This window comes from Vulpes vulpes, chromosome 1 (assembly GCF_048418805.1).
Source record: "Vulpes vulpes isolate BD-2025 chromosome 1, VulVul3, whole genome shotgun sequence".
NCBI classification, from domain to species: domain Eukaryota; kingdom Metazoa; phylum Chordata; class Mammalia; order Carnivora; family Canidae; genus Vulpes; species Vulpes vulpes.
Window position 1 is genome coordinate 19061055 of NC_132780.1, and position 23688 is coordinate 19084742.

Consider the following 23688-nt stretch of genomic DNA (forward strand, 5'->3'; position numbering starts at 1 on the left):
TCAGTTCAAGGCCCCTGCAAAAGTACTGCCTACACAAACTATATCCCAAGTAGCATTAATATGGAGTACTTGAACTAATCAGTCAATATGACCCCCATATAATTTGTAATATGTCCATTACAACGTCCCACCACTTCCTAGGAAGAGAAAATGATGATAGATAAATTAGGGGGAAAATAATCACACATTACTTAAAATTTAAGGTCACTGAGAAAATGGATTCCTAGGTATATTATTCCACTCCATTACCAAATAGGTGATAGATAAAATGGATTACATACAACCTTCTAAAAAATGAGATAGGTTTACATCGGTGGTGGGATAACACTTCATTCATTACTCATTCGTGGTAATACATTAAAAAATCATTATGTTAAAAAAAATCATTATGTTTTATTAATTAAAATATATTAAAATCACACATAGACTAAGTTATGCATTTCAAATGCACTTTGTAATCCTTTTTGGAAATACAGAATAAAGCGTTAAAAAGCATTTGTGTGCTGATATCATGATGTGGGAGTAGTGATTTCCATAGTTTTCAGGCATGACATAATTCTTAAAAATTGTATATGTCTAATCCTTTGCTATTTTAGGAAAGAGTAATCTCTTTTGATATCTTTAAGGACTTCTTCATTTCAAGCACATCAAGTGACATCCTCTACTTCTAAATACACCTATTATGAGGACACATCAGTATTTTACTGGACTGCCATCTGTTTTTCCTCAAATATCAGTTGGTAAAATATTTTATTTATAATATGCAGGAAATTCTTAGTTTTAATACATGGAGAAGAATGTTCTGAATACCTCTTTCATTATAACTGACATTAATATTATAACACAAACAGCATCTCTATTTAGATTTTCTTCAAATACTGCATATTATATTGCCCTTCCTCTTCCATGGAAAACTAGATACGCATGAGTCCCACCTAATGAAACAGGGCATCTCATGTTTCATACAGCAATAATCAGACACATACTTTCACACACTAAGAATAAATGAATTTTCTGAAATGATTTGAGAGTAGAAATACATTAATATTTGCAAGTCACAAATCCCAGGTAGGATCAAGGGAAAAAAAAAGGATATTTGGATATTAATTATACTTATGTAAAAAACTCCACTAAATCTTTTCAAGCATAATAGCATATATATTTTCTAACATTTTAACTTTGTTATTATTCCTTATGAGTATTTTATGTAATATCTGAACAGATGGACTCATGTACTGCTTTCTACTTGATTTCTGTGATATTTATTGACATTTGATGTTCACTTACATACATTTCTAAATATTTACATCTTTAAAGCTATTTCCTTTATGCACTCAGGTGTTTGCTAAAGTACATATTTAAAATAACAGTCTTTCCTTATTTGTTATGTCTCTAGGGTTTGAATCTAGTGTGCATTTTGTGATATTTAGTAAGGACTGAATTCCAATTAAAAGCACTACAACATTCCCTTCATTTTAGTTTCCATCCTGTATGATAACTATGATATTGAGTAAGTTATCAGTTCCAACTAGAGGCTTGTAATACTCTACATTGTAATGTTCCTCCTCAGTATAAATTCTAAGATGCTGATAAGGGTTGAGAAGTTTAAAAGTTTTCCCATATTCTTTATATTTATAAGTTCTTTCTCAGTATAAATTTTGTGATGTTGAATGAGGCTTGACCTCTTATTAAAGACCTTGCCAAATTCTTCATATTTGCAAATCCTCTCTAGCATATATTCTCTGATGAGGAATCAGGGTTTAACATTGCTTAAAGGCCTTACCACATTCTTAACAATTTTATGGTTACTCTCCAACATGAATTCTCTGATGTAGAGTAAGGGGTGAGTAGTCCTTAAAAGTTTTCTTATATTCTTTAAATTCATAAGGTTTGCTCCACCATGAAATTTGTGCTAATAAGTAAAGGTTGAACAGCAATTAAAGGCCTTCCCACATTTTTTACTTTGGTAAGGCTTTCCTCAAGTATGAATTCTGTGATGTTGACTCAGTGTGAGTGCTGGATAAAGGTATGGACATATTCTTTACACGTCTAAGTTTTCTCTCAAATATGAATTCTATGATGTTGAGTCAGGTGTGAGCGCCGTTTAAAAGCCTTGCCACATGCTTCGCATATGAAAGGTTTCTCTCCAGTATGAATTCTGTGATGTTCAGGAAGCTTTGATTGCTGGCTAAAGGCCTTGCCACATTCTTCACATTTGTAAGGTTTCTCTCCAGTGTGAATTCTGTGATGTCGAATAAGGTATGAATGCTGGTTAAAGGCCTTGCCACATTCTTTACATACGTAAGGTTTCTCTCCACTGTGAATTCTGTGATGCCGAGTAAGGTTTGCATGCTGGTTAAAGGCCTGGCCACATTCTTTACATTGGTAAGGTTTTTCACCACTGTGAATTCTATGATGTTGAGTAAGGTTTGACTGCTGGTTAAAGGCCTTGCCACATTCTTCACATTGGTAATGTCTCTCTCCAGTATGAATTCTGTGATGTTGAATAAGGTTTGAGTACTGGTTAAAGGCCTGGCCACATTCTTCACATTGGTAAGGTTTTTCACCACTGTGAATTTTGTGATGTTGAGTAAGATATGAGTGGTGAATAAAGACCTTGCTATATTCTTTACATTTGTAAGGTTTTTCTCTAGTATGCATTGGCTGTTGTTGAGATAGTGATGAGTGCCAGTCAGAGGCTTTGCCACATTCCTTAGAAATAGAAGTTTCCTGTCCAGTACCAACTGTGTTATATATATTTAGTCCTGATTCTTGACTAAACATGTTCTCATGTTTATAACATCTGTATGAGTTTTTTTCCATGTGAATTCTCTGATAATCACCAACACTGAAGAACTGGTTACCAGATTTCCCACATTCATTATATTTATAAAGATTCTCTCCCACAGGGCTACTCTTATGTATAATAAGTTTGGAGCTTTGATAACGAACTTCCTCACATTTATCACCATCATAATGGTTCTCTGGAAAATGAATCCTCACATATTTATTTACATTTGAACCCTGGTTAAATTTTTTGTCAGATTCACTACATTGAGCAATTCTGTTTTCATTGAATATATTCTGATAATTTTGTAGAGTCAACTCCTCCGTGAAAGACTTCTCAAATGGATCCCACTTAGCACTTTTTTCTTCATTTTTAAATCTCTGATTTTCAGAAATATTTGACTCAAAGGTCAATCCAATCCTACTTTCAGGATGGTTCAAATGATTATTTTTAGCATGGACTAGGTAACTTTCCAGATTTTCCAACTTTTCATTCTGCAAATATGTATGTTTTACCATTTGATTTGAGCCCTTGCTTATAGAAACACATTGCTTTGCAGAAGAAGCAGACTTAAGAAGGAATGTTTTCCAAAATGTTTTATAACCTTCATGACATCTTTGATGCCCTTTACTCTCCCCATCATTTTTCCAGTCTATCATTAATTGTATATCCTCAAGGGCACTATGTTTATATCTACACACTGCCACGTTTTGCAAAGAAGCTTCTATGCACAGCTTTGGCAGGAAACTCTGGGTGCCTTTTGAAGATACAGCTGAAAGATATCGAATAAGAGAAAAGTAAAATCATTCCACTTACTAATCTCAGATGAATATAATGAAAATTTCTAATACAGAAAAATAAAATCAATCAGAGAACTTCAGCAAGATGGCTGAGAAGGAATCATCAGGATTTCATTCCTCCAGAGACACATAATCTTGCAGACAATGTACCGATAATATAGCCTAACAGATAGTTGTATAGTACTGTCATGTTGTAGCATACATCACTTTCCCATACCTAAAAAATCAAGAAAAGTACCATTTGAGCCTACAATTATCAGCAAGAAGGAAATTTAAACTTAAAATACAAATAAACAAAATAAGATACAGCAAAAATAGAAAAATATCACCAATAGGAAGAGTTGGTTTTCTGAAAAGAGCAACAAAATTGACATACTTTTAACGAAATCAAGTAAAATCGAAAGAGAGGAGGCCAACTAAAATTAGAAGTGAAGAAGTGAAAGCTGACACAGGATAACTGACACAATAGAAATTAAAAAATTTTAAGGTGATGATGGATAATTATATGCCCATAGGTAGATAACCAAAAAAAGGTGTATAAATCTGACAAAATATATAACCTGACTTCAGCATGAAAAAAAAAAAAAAAAAACAAACACCGAGATCTACCAATACTGAGTAGATTGAAAAAGTAATTTTAAAAATGCCCAACAAAGAAAAATCCTGTGCCAGATAAATTCACTGGATAATTTAAACAAACATTTAATGAGAAAGTACTTGAACTCTCCTCCAACATTTCCAAGAGGTAAAGAGAAGGAAAATTATCAAACATTCCGTGACACCAGCATTACCACATTAACAAAGCCAAGGATGACACTACAAGCAAAGACCACCTTAAATAGTGAGGTAAACTCCACAATAAAAGGAAGCAAAGTGAATCAGAAGCACATTTTACTGTTCTACAACATGATCAAGTGATAATTCTTCCTGGAATTCAAGAATGTTTCAACATTGTGAAATCTATACATTTAAGACTGCACATTAATAGAATGAAGATCAAACATTACAGGACATAATAATTCATACAGAATGAGTGTGCCTGGGTGGATCAGCTGGTTAAGCGTCTGCCTTTGGCTCAGGTCATGATCCCAGAGTCCTAGGATCAAGCTCAGCATTGGGCTCTCTGCTCAGCGGGGAGCCTAATTTTCTCCCTCTCCCTCTGCCCCTTTGCCTACTTGTGCTTTCCCTGTCAAAAAATAAATAAAATCTTTAAAAAATATTCATGCAGAACAAGAACATGAACATATTGGACACTGGTTCTTGATAAAAAACCTACTCAATAGTAGGAATAGAAAGAAACTACTTCCACCTAATAAAGACCATATATGCACAAAAATAGAAATCTAACACTTGATAGTAAAAGACCGAAAGCTTCTCCTCTCTAATCTGATTCTCTAATCAGAAACATGGTAATAAAGAGACTTCACCACTTCCAATCAACATAGTACTAGATATTCTAGTCAGAACAATTGGACAAGAAAAAAATACATAAAAGGAATCCAATTGTAAAGAAAAGGAAAACTTTCTGCTTACAGATGACATGATCTACAGAAAACCCTAAAGAATCCTTATTTTTATTTTTCAGCTATTTTATTTTTTGCTCATCACTTCTATTGTTTATTTCTGCAAATTTCCCCTACCAGACATTCCATTTTTAATACTTCATGCTATAAGTGGTTGAACTAAGAAAAAAAGTTCAAATAAACATTACACCGCAACAAACTACAAAAATGAAGAAACAACTGATATTTAGCTGAGGAGGGAAATAAGAAAAATCAGAAATTAATAAAATACTGATCAGAATAAATAAAACACTGAAAGTAATGCAATCTCTAGCAAAATCCCAATGCCATTTGGGAAAGAACACAGTCCCTCCTAGCATTCATATGGATGTCACAGGATAATAGAGACAGAGAACAATCTTGAAAATGAAGACTTCGGGGCACCTGGGTAGCTCAGTGGTTAAGTATCTGCCTTTGTCTCAGGTTGTGATCCTGGGGTCCTACGATCAAGTTTCTCCCATTTCTCCCCTTGTCTCTCCCTGTGTCTCTGCCTATGTCTCTGCCTGTGTCTGTCAAGAATAAATGAATAAAATCTTTAAAAAGAAAAGAAAATGAAGTATTTGTTGGTGGCACCACACTTCCTGATTTAAAACATAGTGCAAAGCCATAGTTATCAAAATAATGTACTATAGAAACAGAGAAAAGAATAATGGAAGGGAATAGGTGAGCTAGAGGTCTATTTCTCCACTGTTAATGGGTATGACAATGAACTGTAGATATTGTTAAAATTCAGATTCTGGGGCAGCCCCGGTAGCTCAGTGGTTTAGTGTCGCCTTCAGTACGGGGCCTGATCCTGGAGACCCAGGATCGAGTCTCACGTCAGGCTTCCAGCATGGATCCTGATTCTCCCTCTGCCTGTGTCTCTGCCCCCCCGCCCCACTCTCTGTGTGTCTCTCATGAATAAATAAAATCTTTAGAAAAAAATAATTCAGATTCTGATTTGGATGTCTAGGAAAGGTCTGAGTTTCCCACACTTCTCACATGCTAACAAGTGATCCCAGCATCTTCCTCTAAGAGCCACACTTTCCAGTAAAAAAAGATGAAATCATGAATGATTCTGAACTTAAAGAAAATTGTGGGGACGCCACAAAAGAAAATAGTGGTGGCTCGGTGGTTGAGTGTCTGTCTTTGGCTCAGGGTGTGATCCCAGGATGGAGTCCAATCAGGCTCCCTGCAAGGAGCCTGCTTCTCCTTCTGTCTGTGTCTCTGCTTCTCTCTGTGTCTCTCATGAATAAATAAATAAATAAAATCTTAAGAAAAAATAATATTGTGGAAATTACAATTTTTAAAGATTTTATTTATTAAATAAAATAAAATAAAATAAATATTTTATTTATTTATTCGAGAGAGAGAAAGAGAAGCAGTCTCTATGCAGGGAGCCCGACATGAGACTCCATCCTGGGACTCCAGGATCACACACCGGCCAAAAGGCAGGCACTAAACGGCTGAGCCACCCCCCAGGCGTCCCTACAATTTCTAATACAAAGAACAGAAACAACAATTCTTGAACATATTACTTTCCACCACATAACATTTTAACAATTTTTCATAAATCCACCCATGAATCCACAATAACCTATGAGAAGAGAATTGGTTTTTGTCCTTCAAAAACTATCTTGGCAAAACTTCAGTAATAGTAGAGTCTGAGTTTTACCCCAGATTGTTTACATTGAATTTGTCTAAGAGGAAAACACATATCAGTATACAGAGGCAACTCTAAAAGAATGTTCATAGTAGGTTTGAAAGTGACAATGGGAATGCAAGCACAATTAAACCAGAGAACATATGAACTAAAAAGATTTAAGTGAGCATAAAACACAAAAATTACAAAGTGAATAAAAAAATAAAAGTGATAGGTGAAGTATTATTTATCGTCAGGAAACTAAGAAATGTCTTCAGTGGCATAGAACTTACCAATCTATTTGTGGATGAAGGTTTTTTGACTTGCAAACACACCAAGAGACAAACACACACATTGCTATAACTGAAGTACCTACCTATTGTTTGTGAGTTTCCTATTGCATCGAAAGTTTTTGTTTCATTTACCTTTGTGCCGAGTTTTATTTCACAATTTTAAGACAGTCAACATATATTATAAACGCTGTTTTCTTTCTCTAGAGCAACACAGAAGAGCTAAGGTAAAGTAGGTCTGTGACATGAGTACAGAACAAAATGGAAACTTGCAGGACCTAGGCTGACTGATTTACAATCTCCACTTCAAATACCACTATCTCCAGTAAACACAGGAGAGATCATTTATTTTTCAAAGGGGATTACAGGGCCTGGGTGGCGTACAGGGGTTGAGCATCTGACTTGGGCGTGAACCCGGAATTCCCGGATCAAGTCCCGCATAGGGCTCCTGCAGGGAGCCTGCCTGCTTCTGCCTCTCTCGATGTCTCTCATGAATAAATACATACATTTTCTTTTTTTAAAAAAAGGAGACTACAAACAAAATGAAACAGAGAAGAGAATTTCCAGATTGAGATGATTTATGCACATCTTTCAGTAAATTCTCCCTAGACACTTACTGATAAATGAGAAAAATTATTAACCTTAGTGGAGGGATCTGACAAAGAGAACAGAGAAAATGAAGTGCATAAACCTGTTAATTGGTCACCCTGGTGTCAGGTGCCTAACATTCTTCAAAGATCATATAATAAGTACTGTGAAATAAATGCCCAAAACAACAACTAAGTCATAATCTAAATGTAAACATGAAAACACCCTTATTATTCAACTATTAAGTCCCATGTAGGACCCACACTCTGTAATTTGTAAGTATGTTTAGGCTTTCCAATGTGAACACAGGCTTTTTCACAGGCTCCTCTTTGCATTCTAATGAGCTGAATCACAAAGGCTTGGTCCAGAAACCCTTGACATGGGAGCTTAGCTGATGTATGAGAATTGTGGAGGGCGCCTCATCTTCTGGAGGTGCCCTGCCCTCACTTAATAATGTCCTCCAGCACAACAAGTAGTTTTGATACAAGTCCTAGTCCTCATGCTGACCAATGTCCTCTCAAATTGTTTTTGTTCAATGATGACATTCTTCTATTCTAACCTGCGAGTACCCATAGCAAGGTACGTACCTCTGTGTATAAACTTTAATGATCTAGAGGCGCCTGGCTGGTTAACTTGGTTAAGTGACTGACTTTGGCTCAGGCCTAAACTTAGGGTCCTGAGATTGAGTCCCCATTTGGAGCCCCACACAGAACCCAGAGGAGAGGTTTGGGATCAGCAGGAAGTCTGCTTATACCTCTGCAACTCCTCCTGCTCATGCTCTCTTTCTCTCAAATAAATAAATAAAATCTTTAAAACGAACAAAAATAAACTTATTGACCTAGTCAAGTGAAAAAGGACTAGGCAAAGTTCATCTAATGCCAGTTTATTTTTTTTAATTTTTTTTTAAAGATTTTTTATTTATTTATTCACAAGAGACACAAAGAGAGAGAGAGGAAGAGACATAGGCAGAGAAAGAAGCAGGCTCCATGCAGGGAGCCTGATGTGGGATTCGATCCTGGATCCCAGGATCACGCCCTGAGCCAAAGGCAGATGCTCAACCGCTGAGCCACTCAGGCATCCCTAATGCCAGAGTTTAATCTATGGTTCCTTACCACATTTATCTTTAAGGTTTAACCAAAGAATCATAAAAATTGATTCCTTTCTAGCTGGTGAAAAAATAGAAGGAAGAGGCACATCTCACATGGGAACCAAGAGACTGAAACAAGTCTACATGCAATCCAGCTTCAATTCAAGAAGAACACCAACTATATTAAAAAAAAAAAAAAAAAAAAGAACAAAACCAAAAAATACTTCTATAATCTGAAGCATACTAAAACTTCTGGGCAGTCAAATCATGAGCACGTAGGTTCCAGGCAGAATTCCAGGCCTGCATCACAGAAGACAAACAGTTTTAAAAGGTTCCTCAACATAGGGAAGAGGACAAAAAGCTGAGCCTGGCGTCCTTTCCTCCCTTCGCTTTTCATTGAAGCTAACGTGACACCCCTGCCTAGTGAACTTGATCAGCTACAGCTCTCTGAGACTCATTTTATTTATCCTTCTTCCAGTCATCATGCCAAATATATTCTTGGAATAGCTCCCTCTTTGACAAGTAACGCAGGTGCAACCTACTCCAGGTGAAATACAGGAGTTTTTAGCTTAGACCCTAGAGAGTCTATAATAGTCTTTAAAAATGCCAAGCTTGGGGGCAGCCCCGGTGCTGCAGCGGTTTAGCGCCACCTGCAGCCCGGAGTGTGGTCCTGGAGACCCGGGATCGAGTCCCATGTCAAGCTCCCTTCCCTGCATGGAGCCTGCTTCTCCCTCTGCCTGTGTCTCTGCCTCTCTCTGTGTGTGTCTCTCATAAAATATATTTTTTTTTTTTAATGCCAAGCTTGGGGCAGCCTGGGTGGCTCAGTGGTTTAGTGCCTGCTTTTTCACCCAAGGCATGATCCCGGAGACCGAGGATCAAGTCCCACATCAAGCTCCCTGCATAGAGCCTGCTTCTCCCTCTGGCTGTGTCTCTCCCTTTCTCTGTGTCTCTCATGAATATATAAATAAATTTTTTTTAAATGCCAAGCTTTTCCTATACTTTTATTAATTCCACTACTTCATGCTACGGGATTTCTTCTGTTTTCCATGCAAGCCTCCTCCTGGATACTGACTTTGCCTAAAAATCAACATAGATAGGACAATCAGTTGCACTTTCCAGTATCCCCAAACGAATCCACTTATACAGAAAACAGAAAATCCACTTATAAGAAAATTTTTCTTATACAGAAAAATCTTCATGAGACATGTGGCCTTTATTATGTACATATTAATGGTGAGAAAAGAGAGAAAGCACATTGTGGGAAAAACAATTTAAGAAGCTCTCACAAAAATTACCGTTCTTCAAAAAAAAAAAAATTACTGTTCTTCCATTTATGTCTTGGGCTATGAGGACTCTAGGCTCTCCCATGTCCTCCTATTCATTTCTCCATACTTCCTGACACATTCTCCTTTCTGCCAGGTCCTTTCCTTTCTCAACAGTCTACATTTTCTCCATTGTGTTATTTATAAATTTGCTTTCCTAAGTCTATATCCTACAATGAATACCTAGGATTAGCTTCATTTGGAGAGTAGATTAGCTTTCTTTACACACAACTTCTGAAGAAAGCAGTTGAATATATGTTCATATATATATGAACATATATATATATATATATGCACATCTGTGTCTATTTTGTTTTCTATTAAAGTATACTTGACATACAATATTACATTAGTTGAGGTGTACAACACATTGATTTGACAACTCTATAGGTTCTACTGTGCTAATATGTGAGCTACCATCTGTCACCATACAACAGTATTGTAATAGCATTTAGGGCAGCCCGGGTGGCTCAGCAGTTTAGTGCCGCCTTCAGCCCAGGGCGTGATCCTGGAGACCCGGAATCGAGTCCCATGTTGGGCTCCCTGCATGGGGCCTGCTTCTCCCTCTGCATCTTTGCCTCTATCTCTCTGTGGCTCTCATTAATAAATTAAAAAAATCTTTAAAAAAAATAGCATTTAGTGTATTCCCTGTGCTGTGTCTTTTCTCCCCATAACTTATTTAATTCTATAACTAGAACTCAGTACTTTCCATTCCCCTTTACCCATTTTGCCCATCTTTTCACTTGGTCTCATTCTGGTCACCAGCAGGACATTCACTGTATTTATGGATCTGTTTCTGCTCTTTTGGTTGTTTCTTGCCATTTGTGATCATGTGGATAGACATAGAAGATATTATGCTATGTGAAATAAGTCAAAGAATGACAAATACCATATGATTTCACTTATTGTGCAACCTAAACAATAACACAAATGAACAAAACCAGAAACAAACCTGTGACTGTTTCCTTTTGAATAAAGTCCAACAAAAACCTTGCGAAGTATAAAAATTCCATGATTACACATATTCTATAACATAACAGATTGGGCTCTTAACAATTTTCCACTGCTGGCAGATGACAAGAGGCCCCTAGATCAAAGTCCAAGCATCTATGGCTCATTACACAGTGAACACCATATATGTCTTATTCACACTAATTTCACTTGCCAGCTCCCCACCCCCAACTGATATAGGTAGATGCTGCACATCTAGTGGGTTAGTATCACATCTGTGAGGCTCTGAACATAGGAAACGCTAATATGTTAAAGGAACATCTGGCATGTCTGCCCAAAATTTACCATGCAAGGAGACATTTGTTTTCCTATACAATAAACAAGTCTGTCCTCTACCCAAAAGTAAGATACTATCACTATATTCCAAATCCTTTTTATACACAGACATCAATGGAATGACAGAATAAAAATTTTCAATGCCTCTATCCATAATACATGGAGAAACTTAAACCCAGAGAAAATTTTTTCCCAACAATATCCACCAGTCAGTTTGACCTTGGCATACAGCTCTTGCCTAATTTTCCCATATGTACCCCACCTTATTAAATACTCTGACACAGGACCTGGAATAAAATCTATAAGTTTGCATCAGGAAATATTTACCAAGGCCATGAATAGCAAGACATGATGCAGAAGAATCAGGTGAGCTGTATCATTTACTTCTGCAACATCACTGTGTATCTTGCATCCAACAACATAAAGAAATCCCAATACCCATGTGGGTCCACCTTAAATTTCTGTAGTGAGCTTTCTAAGAGACACAAGTAAAGAAACACTAAACTGTGTAAGAGCATATATCTTACAGGTAAGAGAGATTTGTACAGGATGAGAGGATTTTGTACTTCTTACATAAGTAAAGTACATCCCGGATACACTGGAATCATGGATTATTACAATAAAAGGGTTAAGAATTGGAAAATAGAAATTAGAGCACATGGGGACGCCTAGGTGGCTCAGCGGTGAGCATCTGCTTTCGGCTCAGGGCATGATCCTCGGGTCTAGGATCGAGTCCTGCATTGGGCTCCCCACAATGTGTCTCTGCCCTTCTCTCTCTGGGTCTCTCATGAACAAATAAATCAATCTTTAAAAAAAAAAAAAAAGAAAGAAATTGGGGCACATGATTTGGGCAGAGGTATTCATTGACCATCATTACGAAACATCAGAGCATAGTCCTAAAAGATGGGTGAGATGATGTAAAGTGAAAAAGAGGTGGTGACAAGGACAAAAATACTTTGGATTGCCCTGAACATAGGTGAAAATCTGGAGGAAATGTTAATCCTATGAATGTAGTTGACCTACTCTGAGTCCCTGTACCTGATGAAAATCAAGGTCAGGATCAGGAGCTCACCACACAATTTCAAAGAATAGTAACAATGCTATATACACCAAATGAATGATTTTCTTCTGATATTCACGTCAGTATCCAAAATTCATTTCCTTTATGCTGTTTCACTGCCCATTTGGCAGTGACATGCAGAAGAAAATAAAAAACTCAATGTACCTGGAAGCTTCTACTTCAAGCTCCTTCTAAACAGCATCCGAACAGCTACTCTTTTTTTTTTCAATCTTTTTTTTTTTTAAGATTTTTATTTATTCATGGGGGGTGAGGGCGGGCAGAGGGAGAAGCAGGCTCCACACAGGGAGCCTGACCTGGGATTCGATCCCTGGTCCCCAGGATCACACCCCGGGCTGCAGGCGGCGCTAAACCGCTAAGCCACCTGGGCTGCCCCTGAACAGCTACTCTTAATGGCCTGGAACATACCCATTACACACACTGTACCACAATGGACCCACACCTAGCCACTCTGTAAATATACCAAAGAATTGTACATCCACATTCATGGCAGAAATTCTTTCACCCAAAATCTGTCACTGGAGGTGGGACTCCTTTAGAGACAATGGCCAACGAGTTCACTATATTCCTATGCTTGGCAATAAAAGCCATAGAACTTAGCCTACCTCCAGTGAAATAAAGAGAGATAATGGTAAAACACTTATCAAGTCTCCAAGATTGCAGTTATAGCCTCAACACAGAGATTATTGCTATTGTCAAGTCCCTGGAGGCCATTATGCTATAGGAATATTCCTATAGGAATATAGGAGTAATGATTCTTCTGAGCAAAGAGGCCCATAGAAGAATTTTTTTTTAAAGATTTTATTTATTTATTCATGAGAGACAGAGAGAGAGAGAGAGAAGAGGCAGAGACATAGGCAGAGGGAGAAGCAGGCTCTATGCAGGGAGCCCGACATGGGTCTCAATCCTGGGATCCAGGATCATGCCCCAGGCCAAAGGCACCGTGCTAAACTGCTGAGCCACCCAGGGATCCCTCCCCCGTAGAAGGTTTTTGACATCAAAACTAACATTGAGGGACACCTGAGTGGCTCAGCAGTTGAGCGTCTGCCTTCGGCTCGGGGCATGATCCTGGAGTTTAGGGATCGAGTCCCACATCAGGCTCCTTACATGGAGCCGGCTTCTCCCTCTGCCTGTGTCTCTGCATCTCGTTCTGTCTCTCATGAATAAATAAATAAAATCTTTAAAAAAAAAAAAAAAAAAAAAAAAAAACCTGACATTGAGTATGTGGTCCTGTGAGATTCGTAAACACCACTAGAAGCAGGAAAAGATGAAGAGAAATTAGAGAAGTCTGCTCCAAGATTGTAGTGGTGTTCATGCATGTGAAGACTTGTACAAACATATGAAAAGAAAAAACATAAAACTTCAGTTGGTACACAAGGCATGCGACACAATAATTTCCAATTGAAATTGTCTTTTTTTTCCCTAAAAGACATATTTATTTACTCATGAGAGACACAGACTGAGAGAGAGAGGCAGAGATATAGGCAGAGGAAGAGGCAGGCTCCTCACAGGGAGCCTGATGCGGCACTCGATCCGGGATCCCAGGATCATGACTTGAGCCGAAGGCAGGCACCTAACCGCTGAGCCACCCAGGCATCCCATTTTTCCAATTGAAATTGTAAAGATAATGATGTTTTTAGAAATACACAAAGCATTCTATCTCTGTGGCCTTGGTATAAGAGATTTCTAAAAATGAAACAAATTACTAACCATTAAGAGTGAAACGACACATTGGATTACATTAAAATTAAGAAATCTCAGGGCACCTGGGTGGCTCAGTGAGTTAAGTGTCCAACTCCTGATTTCAGCTCAGGTCATGGTCTCAAGGTCCTGAGATAGAGACGCATATCCAGCTTGAGGTTTGGTGGGGAGTCGGCTCGTGGTTTTCTCCATTCTCTCAGCCCCTTCCCTCGCTCGCTCTCTCTCAGAAATAAATAAATAAATCTTAAAAAAAAAAAGTAAGAACTGCTCTGAATCACAATCTCAAAAGATAGAAATATAGGTAGAGTAAGAAAGGAGACAAAAGACTCATTCTCAGCATATACATAAAACCACAAAGCCTGAAGAAAAAGATATCAACAACTGGAGTCTTGGGTGGCTCAGTCCCTTAAGTATGGGACTCTTGGTTTTGGCTCCACTCATAATCTCAGGCTCAAGAGACTGAGCTCCATGCTGGGCTCCACACTCAATGCAGAGTTTTCGTCTGATTTTCTCTCCCTCTGTCCTTCCTTGCTTTGGATCTCTCTCTAGTTCTCTGTTGTTCTAAAAATAAATAAACCTTAAAAAAAAAAGATATCACAACACTAAAAAGGAAAAACTAACTAGACATTTGGAAAAGGATATTATCCAAAGGTTAACCCAATGTCATACTAACAGAAAGCAAGAAAAACAACAAAAAGCAAGTAAAACCAACAGTTGGTAACATCACATAGCAACCAGAGGCTGACTGTGAAAATGACATAAACTAGAAAGTTTTAGAAAGTATGTGGATAAGCCAGAAATCCCATACACTGGTGGTACATGTGAAAATTGGTACAAAGGGGCAGCCTGGGTGGCTCAGCGGTTTAGCGCCACCTTCAGCCCAGGGTGTCACCTGGAGTCCCGGGATCGAGTCCCACATCGGGCTCCCTGCATGGAGCCTGCTTCTCCCTCTGCCTGTGTCTCTGCCTCTCTCTCTCTTTGTGTGTCTGTTATGAATAAATAAATAAAATCTTAAATAAATAAATAAATAAATAAATACATACCAGATATGGCTTCAAATTATTCTGTCACCAACCATTTACCATTGAATTTAAAAATTTCAAACCAATCCTAAGAACCTATAAGGGCCTGAATGGCTTATGCTGGAGGCAGAGAGCAGTGAAACTGGGGTCTCCAATAACAGGAAGGAAGGACAGACAGCTGTGATGTCTACATCACTGGAATAGAGACAAGAACACCGAAAAACTGGAGAAGATTGGAAAAGAAAACAAGTAAAATTGATCTTTCTAGATTCAGAGTCACGATCGAAGTCTTAGTGTCCATTCCCCACATGAAGAATTTATGCCAATGATTCAGCCTAGACACCTTCTATTTCCTACCATGGGATATATCATCCTTCATAATAGAAGATGTTTTCTTCCTAACTTTAGAACATCTAAGCACCCAGCACTGTATCATGTTTGTTCCCTTCAAATATATGTTAAAGCAACCAATGACTTAGGAAGTCTCCAAGTTTCCTAATTAACTTGCTACAGAAAAGTATACAACTTGGATCATGCCACTTTCTTGAAGAGAAAAGAATAACTAAAGAAATCTTGCTTAGGGTTCTTTTTGTAAAAAATATTTTATTTATTTATTCATGAGAGACACAGAGAGAGGCAAAGACACAGGGAGAGGGAGAAGCAGGCTCCACACAGGGAGCCCAATGCAAGACTTGATCCCAGGATCTGGGGTCAGGTACTGAGCCAAAGGCAGATGCTCAATGGTTGAGCCACCCAGCCTCCCACTTAGGGTTCTTTTAAGGGAAATGGATAAATTAAACTACATGGAATTTAATGTGCTCATTGTAGAATTATGCCTGTATTCAAATTAATTTCTGAATTTCATATGAACCATTCATAAAAATCTGTGAGCAAGTTGTCTGAGCAACGGTTCCTGAACACTGGAACAAGGAAAACAGGGTACACATCCTATATGACTTATGGTTAGGTAAGAAAGACAAGATTTGCATGGAAGATTCTCAAACCAAAATACACGATATTTAGGGGAAATAAATTCTATACAATGTAGAGAAAATGATTCCTGTTAAGAATCTGTAATATCTGTCTTTGCAAGACAATCATCAATTTTGAAATTTGGAAATTATCTCTTCGGATCCAATATTCCCCTTCCTTCTGAAGATATAGGTGTGTACACACACACACACACACACACACACTCACTCTTACTTATCCCTAGTTTACTCCAAAATGTATCTTTAGCTTAATATAACATATTGCATTCTGTGCACATCAAAACCATAAACTTCTGTGTTCTATATGCTCACAAAAATAACATAAACAAAGGAAAATATAGGGAAAAAGTTTTAATCTAGTGATTGAGACTTCTGTAGGTATACCTTATATTCTATTACTAGTGACTTTGTTCAACTAGCAGTAAAGTAGAACCTCTGTGCATTAGATGGTGAACCATTATTAGTCATAGATCCTGGAAGGTGTACATAATATACCTTGAGGGACAACATGAACTGGTCAAGACTGAGTGCAGGCAAAGAAAATGGAAGGGACTGGGGCAGATGTCTTTCTTAAGGACCATAGCTGGTGGGTTTGGAGTTGCTGGGCCAAGTCTAGAATGCACAATTCGAACCCAAGTGAGTGGAGTAAGGTAAACTGTGGGACTCTTCTTTAAAGGGTGCTCATGGAGGGATCCCTGGGTGGCGCAGAGGTTTGGCGCCTGCCTTTGGCCCAGGGCGCGATCCTGGAGACCCGGGATCGGATCCCACGTCGGGCTCCCGGTGCATGGAGCCTGCTTCTCCCTCTGCCTGTGTCTCTGCCTCTCTCTCTCTCTCTGTGACTATCATAAATAAAAATTAAAAAAAAAAAATTAAGAAAAAAAAAAAGGGTGCTCATGGAAAAAAAATAAAAATTAAAAAATAAATAAATAAAGGGTGCTCATGGCAAATACACCGGGAGTGGACACTCTGCCACAAAGGCCACTGGGAAAGTCATATCAGGAACTTATATTTGTCTGACTTTGGGGGATGTTATCTGGTATATTTACTATTAGGTGGAGCTAGAGTCAGTTCAAAGACCCTTCAGGTAGTCTGGTTATACAAATTGGAATACAAATCAACAGTATCACATATTTGTCTACCTACACTCTCAATAATACTTCTATACCATCCTTGTTAAAATTTAAAACACCATCACACCCCAGCAGTTACAAAAAGGAAGAAAAATTATAAAAATAAATGTGGGGAAAATTAATTTCAAATAATTTGAGATTTAGGGCCATTGGGAAAAAAGGTTGTGATCCCGGGGTCTTGGGATCGAGTTCCTTCCTAGTCAGGCTCCCTGCATGGAGCCTGCTTCTCCCTCCGCCTGTGTCTCTGCCTCTGTGTCTCTCATAAATAAATAAATAAACAAACAAACAAATAAATAAGGTATTTTAATAATAATAATAATAATAATAAATCTTTAAAAAAAAGAAGAAGAAATGATTAACTGTTAATGTTCCAGGTAAAGTTTCAACAATATGGTATTTCCATGGTAAAGTACAAATGGTTTTAAGTTTGGGGGACTCAAATTATACAGATTTTCAATTCTAAAGGGGGTTAGGGCCCCTCATGCCTGCACTACCCAAGGCTAAAATGTAATTAATCTTGGTCATTTAAATTTTATTTTTCTTTATAATAAATACTCTGATTTAGAATCATGTCTGAAACATAGTATTGACTTAGTGCTTTCTGCTGGGAATACTCTGATTTATTTCAGCTTGCCTTTCTATTGCACATACTTAGCAAGGTGTTTACATCTTTAATATTTTTGTCCTTTATAAAGACTCTTTTTTCCCGAACTGAATATTAGAAAAAAAGGTCATTCATCAGTCATTACATTCTTAAGTTTTCTATCTAGTATGCTTTCTCTGATGTTGAGTAAAGGTTCAGTTCTAGTAAAGACTTTACCACTATTCTTGACATTTATAAGCTATCTCCCCAGAATGTATTATCTCATGTTGAATACTTTTTTTTTTCATGTTAAATACTTTTGATGATGAATTAAATGCTTTACCACATTCCTTATATTTGTAGAGTTTCATATATTATGCATTCTCCGATGCTCAGAAAGTTTGTAGTTCTGCTTGAAGACTTTGCCACACTTTTTTAAACATTTGTCAGCATTGTCTGCACTATGTATTACCTTATATTGGTAAGTTTTGAGAGACAGTTGAGGTATTTGCCATTGTTTACATTAGTAATATTTCTTACCATTATGAATTGTCTGCTTTTGAGTGAGTCATGAAGACTAGTTAAAAGGTTTGCCACACTACCTTTTTTAGTCTTCACTTCAGTAAAGATACAATGATGTACAATAAGATTTGAGCTATCATAAAAACTTTGCCACATTTATTACTATGATGCTAGTTCTCTGGAAACTGAATTCTCTGATGTTTATTAGGATTTGACCCTTGATTGATGTTTTTCCCAGATTCATCGCATTGTAAGTTTTGTCTCCTTTATAAACACCTCAGTAATTATGGTTGATACAGTGTTAACCTAAGGCATTCCTAAGTGCACAACACATAAAAACTTGTTCCAAATTAAGTATTATGTGGTAACTATCACACAGTGATGTTTGGATAAAGGCAATGATGTTTCTCAATATTAGAGAGTTTGCAACAGGGAAGGTTTATATGTTGGTGGAAGAATAATGAACCTTCTGAAAAGGATTTCTCAAATCAATCACAAATAGAATTTTTATCTTCATTTTTAAATGTCTAACAGAAATGTATCAGTGAATGATTAAACTAATCTTATATTTAAATCCTCTGAATGAAACTTTCAGCATGTGGGACGCCTAAGGTGGCTCAGCAGTTGAGCATCTGCCTTAGGTTCAAGACATGAACCTGGAGTTCCAGCATCGAGTCCCGCTTCAGGCTCCTGAATGGATCCTGCTTCTCCTCTCTCTGCCTAGGTCTTTGCTTCTGTGTCTCTCATGAATAAGTAAAATCTTAGAAGAAGAAAAAAAAAAAAGGAACTTTCAACATGGACTAGGTGACTAAACAGAATTTTTATATGTCCTTCCAGAGAATATGTTATGTTGAAAAAATGGATTATTGTCCTGGGGCTCAAAGACATTGTTCTGTAAATATAACTGACATAAGCTGGGGTGTTTCCCAGAATGTGTTCTATGCCTCATTTTCTGGCAGGAACGATTTCATTATGACTAACTGTCCCACTAGGGTTATATCCATCATAACATCCTTCCTGTCCTCCACTACCCCTCCATCACCTTCCCAGTTATTCATTAAGCATAAATACTCGGGGGCACAGCTTCCCATATCACTCTACAAAATGAATCTTCTTTGCTGGTCTTTGCCAATAGGCCTTGGGTGTAATGGAAAGACACAACTAAAAGATACAAAATAAGTTATCACACTCACTAGACTCATATGCATACATGTTAAAATGCTAATGTGCAAACTTAATATCCATCATAGCACATCAGATGAATGGAGAAACAGGAACTACCAAGATCTTCCTCTCCTCCATGGAGACAAAAATGGACTAAATTACCATTTTCAGTGCTCCAGAAGCCAGTTAGAACATAACACCCCACCCCTACCCTGACAGGTACAGATGAAGAAAAGCCACATCAAAGAGACAAAGAAAATCTGTGACACTTGCCCAAAACAGTAGCTCACCGTCCCTGACATTCCATGGACACACTGTGAGAAAAAACTTATCTCACCTCAGGAAAGAAACAAATGAGTGACCTGTATGTTCAGTGATCTGGCTTCTTGGCTGATGCCTCAGGAGTTTGTTTCTGTCATGCATGACATGTAGACAGAGGGAATGACAGCACCCTCTGGATGTACTGTGCTGGCTCCTCAGACCAAAGGTGAGCATTTGTTCAACCAATGGAGAAACTACAGAGCTGATTCATATTTGAGTTAAATTCATGCTGTCTTGAAATCTATTGAGTTGAATATTGTCATCCTCTAATAAAACACACAGGTAACAATGATACCGCTACTAAATAATACTGTGGAAGGTCCCACACAAAACGAAGCACATTATTATGGAATTGTAGAACCAGAATAAGACATAATTTAACTCAAAGAACTCCACATGAAAATAGATGAATTTTGGGGTGCTTGAGTGGCTCAGGTGGTTAAAGTCTAACTTTAGCTCACTTCATCATCTTGGGGTACTGGGATGGAGCCTAGTATGGGGATTCTGCTTATTGCTTTTCCTTGTTCTAATAGATAAAGTTTTCAGGGATGCCTGGATGGCTCAGTGGTGGAGCATCTTCCTTTGGCTCAGGGCGTGATCCTGGAATCCTGGGATCCAGTGCCACTTTGGGCTCCCTGCATGGAGCCTGCTTCTCCCTCTGCCTGTGTCTCTGCCTCTTTCTCTGTGTCTCTCATGAATAAATAAATAAAATCTTAAAAAAAGAAAAAGATAAAGTCTTCACAAAACAATGGATGAATTTTTAAAAAGAAACATTTTATATAAACTATGATTGTGTACCCATGAAAACCAAGCATTTAAAATTATTGGCATGTATTCATTGACAGTAAAATTATAAAGAATACATATTAAACTATGCCATGAAAAGTTCTAATAGAAAATTTTTATGAATAGGCACTTAAAAGACATTTAAAAATGAATTACGTTATTAATATATCCCTGCTGTTACACAGAATGCAAGGCTATAATCCATTCTTTAGAACCAAGCACCGATATGGCTCAGTCGACTTTGGCTCAGGTCGTGATCTCAGGGTTGTGGGATGGAGCCCCATGAGGGGCTCCATGCTCAATAGGTAATCTACTTGGGAATTTGTCCCTTTCCGTCTACCTCTCCCTCTGACCCTACCCCTCATCATGCTACAACTCATGAACTCTCCCTCTCAGTCTCTTAAATAAATATAACTTTAAAAAGGAGAAAAATAAGAACCAAGCACCAAAAATAAATAAATAAATAGATGGATGGATAAATAAATAAATAAATCCTTCATTTCAAAACAAAGAAATACCATCATATTGTAAAATATGCTGGCAATTCTTTGTAAAAAATAACTATTTGGAATTAAATTCAGTTACATTCTGAGCAAAGTAGAAGAAAAGCCAATGGCTAATTTTTCTGGATATAAAAATAAATTTATAAACAAAACTTTTTTTAATATGGGAATATTACTAATTATCCATCTTACTTTTTATAAACAAATGCCCACATCACATCACAACTTTTTTTTAAGACTTTATTTATGTATTTATTCATGAGAGACACAGAAAGAGAGAGAGACAGAGACACAGGCAAAGGGAGAAGCGGGCTCCATGCAGGGAGCCCGATGTGGGTCTTGATTCCGGGTCTCGAGGATCATGCCCTGGGCTGAAGGCAGCGCTAAACCACTGGGTCACCAGCGTTGCCCCACATCACAACTTTTGATATAAGAAAATCAAAGATGAATGTCATATATCACCTATGGCATTATATAAGGAATATTGGGAAACATACATTTACATTCTTTCAACACTGAAGAATGGAACACAGACAAATTTCTAATATTATTTAATACAAAAAAATTAAGTTTAAAGTGAAATAGAGGATTAGATTTTCTCATTTTAGGGAGGTCTTTCATTATCTAATGAAAGTACTGATTCTCGGGATGCCTAGGTGGCTCAGGAGCTGAGCGTCTGCTTTCGTCTCAGGGCATGATCCTGGAGTCCTGGGATCGAGTCCCACATTAGGTTCCCCAAGAGGAGCCTGCCTCTCCTTCTGTCTATGTCTCTGCCTCTCTAGAGCTGTGTGTCTCTCATGAATAAATAAAATCTTAAAAAAAAAAAAAGAAATTACTGATTCTCAATTTTATACGATGAAGATGAAAGCCACAATAACATTGGAAAGCATAAACCAGAAAACATGTGATATCTGTCTCCAGTGCTCTGGATTTCTGCACCAGTACCAAACCCCAATACACCTACAAGTACTCTGACACATTTGTCACGTGAAACAAAACAGAACTCACAAAGGGATTAGCATTGAGATCCTGAGAAACATGGAGATTTTCGCAGAGCCCTCAAAGCCAGGCAGAAGCTCTCAGATTATGGAGACCCTCCCACTCCGGAGATAGTCTCCTGGCTCCACAGTGGAAGTGATGGAACATCACTGGAGCTAGAGGAGAGCCCTCAAAGAATAGACAGAGCTTGATAACACTGCGTAGCAGGTGTCCCTCTTTGAAAGGGAAAAATTCAACTATGCTCCTCAAACTAATCGCCATTCAAGGAGAGCTACTCAAACAAGAAGTTAAGGTCACTCTTCCTGCTTCACTTTGGATCTCATCTCTATCATACACATCAATCACTCTCACCTACCTGGATGGAAGGGTACTGTCTCCTTTCTCTTCACATCCCAGAGCTGCTTCTCTTCCACCAAGAAAATGATGAAGTCTGGCTTCCACACAAGACCTGTTTATTAGAAAACACCAATAGGAATATTGCTAGAGATTTTAATTTTTGATTCACTAGAGGACATTGTAGATTTTGAGAAAATGACTTGCCAAATACATTTGACCAACAGCCCAATAGGAACACGCAAGAGGAGTTTCAAATTTTCATATCATGACCTCCACTTTCAAGTACTACCAATACAAAAATAAGGAGTTAAAACTGCAGTTTATGATGTGGACAATACCATTTCTTGCCACTCACTGTTTTGTTTTGTTTTGTTTTTTACTTCATGAGAGACATACAGAGAGAGGCACAGACACAGGCAGAGGGAGAAGCAGGCTCCATGCAGAGAGTCAGATGTGGGACTCAATCCCGGGTCTCCAGGATCACGCCCTGGGCAAAAGGCAGCGCTAAACCACTGAGCCACCCAGGCTGCCCCCACTCACTGTTTACAACTTACACTCATCTACAAAACCAATGATGTTCCCTTAAGAAAAGGGAAGGTAAAGCTTTGCCAGATTATGAATTTTTCTCTACATCTACAAACCCCTACCTATTTCCCTACTGCATGGATCTGAATTCTAGTCCTGCAAAGAGGAATCTTCTTTTTTTTTTTAATTTTTATTTATTTACGATAGTCACACACACACACACACACACACAGAGGGCGGGGGGGTGCGGGGCAGAGACATAGGCAGAGGGAGAAGCAGGCTCCATGCACCGGGAGCCCGATGTGGGATTCGATCCCAGGTCTCCAGGATCAAGCCCTGAGCCAAAGGCAGGTGCTAAACTGCTGCACCACCCAGGGATCCCAAAGAGGAATCTTCTAAAGAGTCAGTCTTTAAAGGAAGGGAAAAAATTCAGAGTGTGGTCTGGGAAACCTGGAAAGAGTCATCCTCACCCAAAAAGAGGAGGTGTCCGTAGTTCTCTAACATCACATCCCTGTACAGTTCTCGCTGAGTGTGGTTCAGGCATCCCCACTCCTCCTGAGAGAATTCTATGGCCACATCCCTGAATGTCAGCAGTCCCTGCAATAAATACCACAGTTATCAAGTGGCCACAGGCAGAGTTCAAAATGGTCCCGGAGAGGAAAGATGGAGTTAATGTCACCA

At 38.2% G+C, this 23688-nt stretch overlaps 1 protein-coding gene across 3 annotated transcripts in view; it reads right to left on the reverse strand.

The window, feature by feature from the left end:
* LOC112909358 (KRAB domain-containing protein 5-like) overlaps nucleotides 1-23688 on the reverse strand; it is a 169140-nt gene that overhangs the window by 46441 nt on the left and 99011 nt on the right. For all 3 annotated transcript variants that reach the window (XM_072758096.1, XM_025985264.2, XM_072758152.1), the window contains exon 3: nucleotides 22502-22594. The gene's annotated coding sequence lies outside the window, so the exon portion shown is untranslated. The remainder of the gene's footprint in view (nucleotides 1-22501; nucleotides 22595-23688) is intronic.